Here is a 6,622-nt window from a genome sequence, read left to right on the forward strand (position 1 = left end):
TAATGAATATTATCTTGAATATTCATTCGAGGACTTATGACTCCTTTATATTATTTATTGAATATTACTTGGATATTCATTTGAGGATGTATGACTCCTTTATTTTATTTAATGAATGTTATTTATAATATTCATTCGAGGTATTATGACTCCGCTTATTATTTATTAATATTCTTTATTTTATTAAAGAATAATGTTCGATAATCAAACTTACTTTTGATATTCAAATAAAGATATTACTCTCGTATAAGTATATCTTTGATTATTTACTATTCATTTCAAGTATGAGTTTTCCAAATTCTACTTCAATTATTTTTATAAAGATTATTCTTTATGGGAATATTATTTAAATAATAATATTCAGATATTCCTTTATATTGAGACTGATTTACCTTATTAAATCAGCATTATTCCAAATACTCTTTAAAGTGTTTTCAAGTCTTTAAAATGATTTTCAAAAGTTAGAGCGGATCCCAAAACTCATTTTTATATTTAAGATCTTCCTTTTAAAAAGGGGATTTAAATACTCGCTCAAAACCGGAGGGATCCGGCTCTGTGGTGTATTTTATATTTGCAACAAGGTTGTTGTCTTGATAAAAGAGTTTTTGATTACTTACCCAACACTTGGGAAGTAAAATTCTTGGAACAAGTTAATCCATTAACAGGCATCGCCTGGGAAATATCGGTGAGTTTTCCTTTCCAACTAGATACGACTTCTTGGTGGAGCCGTATCAACAAGTTTCTACTTGGGGAAAGTGGGGACGAGCTTTACGTTTCAGAGTCATGGATTTCATCTGAACTAGGAGTGGCGTAAGTGGTCGAGTAGCGCCGGCCCAGCCTTATTATATTGGCCCAAATGGCCTGGAAGTTCCGCTAAGGCGGTTCATTCCTTAGGAGTTCAGTGTTCGGTTGACAAGTAAATCCGACAGGTTCTCCTCTACATGTAGAAAATGGTGGGGTTGCACTACTACGACTGATCATCGTAAGTGGTCTTCCTGGCGCGGCAAACTCCCGTAATGAGTTCATCATCCAATTGGATATTTCTGCAACACTACCCAGAGCACTTCGATAGAAAGGCTACGGTTGAGCGATTGTTGAGTGTTGGCAGGGTCAAGTTTTCAAAATGATGTTTGCATCAAATGAAGTATCTCATAACTTCATTTTATTTTGATGATATTTTTAAGGTTGAATCTATTCAAGTATTATCTTGTAGTCTCATCTATGTGATGAACTTTTGAACTAATTATAACTTGAATGGTGGTAGTTCAAGTAGTATTTGGAAAAGATATAAGTATATTGGAGTATCTTGTAACTTCATCTTTTAAACTTATATCTAGTAAATGATTATCTTATGCATGTCAAAGATTTTCAGAAAAACATTGAGACAAGGTTAGATATGTGAGATCACCTTGCAACGGTATTTTTATACAGTTATACACTGGAACTCTGTGTGTATTATGCATGGAAGAGGACTTCCAATATTTTAAAAAGTATATATATATATATATACTGAATATTTTGCGACTTCATCGCATTAAGATATCAACTTGGTTCATTTCTTCTTAACCAAGACTTTCTTGAGTACTATGAGAATGCTCATATATTGTAAGTTATTATAAATATTATTTTGGTGGGCTTGCTGCTCACCCTTGCTTTCTTCTTTCATCACACAACATCAGATAGGCAAGATGAACAGGACCAAGCTCCCAATTCGCGAGCGGATAGGAAACGTTCCGCAGTTTCCTATAGGCGTTGATGTCGCTGTAGCTGAGGTAGGAACTACCAATAGGCTAGGCTTTCAACTTTTGATGTATCAGATTATGTATATTTATGAATTGTAATAATGGCAAAGGAATGTAAATTTATTCAGAAAACCTTTTAAGGTGTATTGGCAGATAATTGTGGAATAAAATGACTTGTGATTATTTTTGGATGTTCATCTCTGAGACTATAACGTGTGGTGTGTGTGTTTATTGTGGGGTCACAGTACAGAGTAGTTGATTAATTATTAAGATTGGGTGTTATTAAGGGAAATGGAACTCGTGACAACCCGGATCCCCGACCCCGGATTTGGGGGTGTTACAATAAATAACTTGAGTACAAAACATCAATTGTAAGCTTTACAAAGCGTTATAAATTGACATAAATGCCACTTCAAAGACCAATCCTTCCTTGATGGACACACAAATTTCTCTAAAATGCGCTTGATCGCTCTGTTAGATACCTCATCTTGACCATTCGTCTGAGGATGGTAGGCTGTAGCAATGTGATGATTCACATTATACCTTTTCATCATAGCAGTGAACTTGCGATTGCAGAAATGCGATCCCTCATCACTGATTATGACTCTTGGAGTCCCAAATCTTGTGAATATCTGCTTGTGAAGAAAATTTAGCACTACCTTTGCATCAATCGTCGGCAAAGCTTTAACTTCCACCCATTTTGATACATAATCAACCGCCAATAAGACATATTGATTATTGCAAGATGAGACAAATGGCCCCATGAAGTCAATTCCCCAAAAATCGAAGACCTCAACCTCGAGAAGCACATTAAGAGCATCTCATCCCTTTTGGACATATTACCCACACGCTGGCATGGATCACATTTCAAAACAAACTGATGAGCATCCTTAAATAAAGTTGGCCTAAAGAAACCTGCTTGAAGGATACGAGCTGCTGTCTTTTCTCCACCATAATGTCCTCCATAAGCCGTTGAATGGCAATCTCGCAAGATCCCCCCGTTTCGCTGTACGAAATACATCTCTTGATGATTTGGTCAGCTCATTGCCGAAATAGGAACGGCTCATCCCACATGTACCACTTCACTTCGTGCAAAAATTTCTTCCTTTGAGCATAAGACAAGTCTGGAGGAATAACTTTGCTCACGAGGTAGTTCACAATGTCGGCGAACCACAGTTCCTCTGCTTGCACTCAAAACAATTGCTCATCAGGAAAAGACTCATTGATCAAAGGCTTATCCTGTGAAGTGGCACTTGGATCCTCTAAATGAGAGAGATGATCAGCGACTTGATTTTCAGTCCCTTTTCTATCCTTGATCTCCAATTCAAATTCCTGAAATATAAGAACCCATCGAATCAGTTTAGGCTTCGAGTCCTTCTTCGAGACGAGATAGCGAATAGCAGCGTGATCAGTAAAAACTGACACCTTCGTCCCAAGTAAATAAGATCAGAACTTCTCAAAACCATAGACAATGGCCAATAGTTCTTTATCAGTAGTAGTGTAGTTCAGTTGAGCAACATTGAGGGTCTTACTAGCAGTAGACCACATAATCACTTGCATCACACATCATTTCAAACGGTTCATTCCAATCAGGTGCAGTTATGTCCGGTACCATGATCAAACTCTTTTTTAAGCTCTTTAAAGCAGCAAGACACTCGTCATCAAACTTGAAAGAATCATCTTTCTCTGGCAAATTACACAACGGCTTAGAAATCTTAGAGAAGTCCTTGATGAAACGCCTATAGAAACCCGTATGATCAAGAAAACTGTGAATTCCCTTAACAGAAATTGATGGAGGAAGATTTTCAATGACCCCCACCTTGGATTTATCCACCTCAAGACCCCTACCAGAGACCTTGTGACCAAGAATGATGCCTTGGCGCACCATAAAATAACATTTCTCCCAATTGAGAACCAGATTGGTCTCAACGCACCTTTTCAACACTAATATGAGATTGTGCAATAATTCATTATAAGAAGTTCCAAAGACAGAGAAATCGTCCAGGAACACTTCTACATTATTTCCAATCATATCAGAGAAAATAGCCATCATGCATCTCTGAAATGAGGCTGGTGCACCACATAGCCCAAAAGAAACTCTCCTGAATACAAAAGTTCCAAAAGGACATGTGAATGTAGTCTTTTCTTGATCTTCTGAAGGGATACAAATCTGATTATAACCCGAATAGCCATCTAGAAGACAGTAGTACTCATGTCCAGCCAATTTATCAAGCATCTGATCGATAAAAGGAAGAGGGAAGTGATCTTTCCTTGTAGCTTTGTTCAACTTTCCGTAATCCATGCAAACTCTCCACCCCGTGACTGTTCACGTAGGAATGAGCTCATTCTTTTCATTCAAAACCACAGTGATACACCCTTTCTTTGGCACACACTGAACTAGGCTCACCCAAGAACTGTCAGAAATGGGATAGATGACCCTATTTCTAGCCACTTAAGAATTTCCTTCTTGACAACCTCTTTCATGATCAGATTTAGCCTTCTCTGTTGCTCAACAGTAGGCTTGCTTTCTTCCTCTAGCATAATTTTATGCATACAATAAGAAGGGTTGGTTCCCTTGATATCTGCTATACTCCATCCAATTGTCGATTTGAACTCTCTAAGAATTCTCAAAAGTTTTTCCTCATCACTACCTGAAAGTTCAGATGCAATAATAATAGGAAAAGTAGATGCATCACCTAAAAATGCATACCTCAAATGTTCAGGAAAAGGCTTAAGCTCAAGAGTATGAGCTTCCTCAATAGATGGATTGAGGCGCTTTGGAGAACTTTTCAGCTCCTCCAATCCAAGAGATTCTAAAAGCATTTCCAATCTTCACTTCCATGGAGAAGCATTCAAATATTATAACTACTGGTCGCTTTCATCATCTTCACTATCCGAATCCTCCAATAAGGATTTCTCTAAGACATCTGATTTTAGCACATGATTCAATTCTGAAGTAACCACAGATTCAACCAACTCCATCTTAAAGCATTCCTCTTCATCAGTAGGGAATTTCATTGCATTAAAAACATTGAAGGTGACATCCTGATCCTGAACTCGCAAAGTAAGCTCACCCTTCTGCACATCAATCAAGGTTCGGCCACTAGCCAAGAAAGGTCTTCCCAAGATTATGGGAATCTTCTTATCTTCCTCAAAATTAAGAATAATAAAGTCAGCAGGAAGATGAGTTTGTCCACCTTGACCAATACATCTTCCACAATGCCTCATGGATATGTAATAGAGCGATCAACCAACTGCAAGGACATATATGTAGGATTTGGATTAGGTAGACCTAACTTCTTGAAGATAGATAAAGGCATCAAGTTGATGCTAGCTCCAAAGTCACATAAGCATTTATCGAATGACAATTTTCCAATAGTGCAAGGAATAGTGAAGCTTCCAGGATCTTTAAGCTTTGGAGGCAACTTTTGTTGCAGCACATCACTGCATTCCTCCGTTAGAGAAATGGCCTCTAAGTCATCGAGCTTCACTTTCCGAAAGAAAATACCTTTCATGATCTTCGCATAACTAGGCATTTGTTCAAGAGCTTCAGTGAAAGGTATGTTGATATGAAGTTTCTTGAAAACTTCCAAGAACTTAGCAAATTGCTTATCTAGCTTTTGCTTCTGCAGCCTCTTAGGAAATGGAGGTGGAGGATAGACCTGCTTTTCCCCTGTATTACCCTCAGGAGGAGTGTTGACAACAGTTGCCTTCCTTGGTTCCGCTTCTGCTTCCTTCGGCTCCTCTTCTTCAGACACAACTTTATATTCTGGAACTTTAGATTTTTCAGGATTCGCAACCTTTTCAGACCTCAATATAATTGCCTTACCTGCTCCTTAGCTTCCCTCTTTCCTGGCACTTCAGTATCACTAGGAAGTGTGCCAGGTTGATGATTCAGCAAAGCATTAGCAATCCTCCCAATTTGATTCTCCAAGGTCTTAATAGAAACTGCTTGGCTCTTGCACATGAGCCTCAACTCCTCCAATTCAGATTTTTCATTAGCTTAAGGAAACTGCTGAAGTTGAAGTTGTTTCCTTGGTGTATATTACAGTTGTTGAAAACCAGGAGGCTTATACCGCTTTGCTGTGTATGGATGATAAGATTGTTGCACCGCATTCTGATTGTTGCTCCAGCTAAAATTTGGATGATTGCAGTTGTTGGGATGATAAGTGGCTGGAGCATGCTGCTGTGATCTCTGAAAGTTGCTCACAAATTGAGCTGATTCACTCGAAATAGGACACTGCTCAGTCTCATGTTCCCCCGCACAAAGCTCACAAATACTAGTAATCTGATTAACTCCATAATTAGCCAAAGAATCCAGTTTTATCGTTAATGCTTGAAGTTGAGAAGCTATAGCAGTAGTTGTATCCACTTTCAGAATTCCTGCTACCTTGCCTTACGATATTCTCTGTGTTGGATTCTGGTATTCATTAGCTTCCATTAGCTCAATCAACTCATAAGCTTTATTATAGCTTTTGGCCTATAAGGCTCCACTAGACGGTGCATCGAGCATAGGTCTAGACTGTGCGCCTAAACCATTGTAGAAACAATTTATGATCATCCAGTCAGGCATGCCATGGTGTGGGCACTTCCTAAGCATATTTTTATAGTGATTCCAAGCCTCACATAAAGATTCCCCAGAGTGTTGCGCAAACTGAGTAAGAGCATTCCTGATTGCAGACGTCTTTGCCATAAGGAAGAACTTAGTGAAAAACTTTTGAGCAAGATCCTTCCAAGTAGTAATAGAGCCTACTGGAAGAGAATGTAACCAACACTTAGCCTTATCCCTCAGAGAGAATGGGAAAACCCTCAGCTTGATAGCATCTTCAGTAACGCCATTGAACTTGAAAGTGTCGCAGATCTCGATGAAATCCCTGATG

At 38.5% G+C, this 6,622-nt stretch overlaps 1 non-coding gene across 1 annotated transcript; it reads left to right on the plus strand.

The window, feature by feature from the left end:
* The first annotated feature begins 6,313 nt into the window (after window positions 1–6,313).
* LOC141680395 (small nucleolar RNA R71) lies at window positions 6,314–6,420 on the plus strand. Its single transcript, XR_012558325.1, has one exon. It is a non-coding gene; the product is annotated as a small nucleolar RNA R71 (small nucleolar RNA).
* The last annotated feature ends 202 nt before the right edge of the window (window positions 6,421–6,622 follow it).

Source organism: Apium graveolens, chromosome 1 (assembly GCF_009905375.1).
Source record: "Apium graveolens cultivar Ventura chromosome 1, ASM990537v1, whole genome shotgun sequence".
Lineage (NCBI taxonomy): Eukaryota > Viridiplantae > Streptophyta > Magnoliopsida > Apiales > Apiaceae > Apium > Apium graveolens.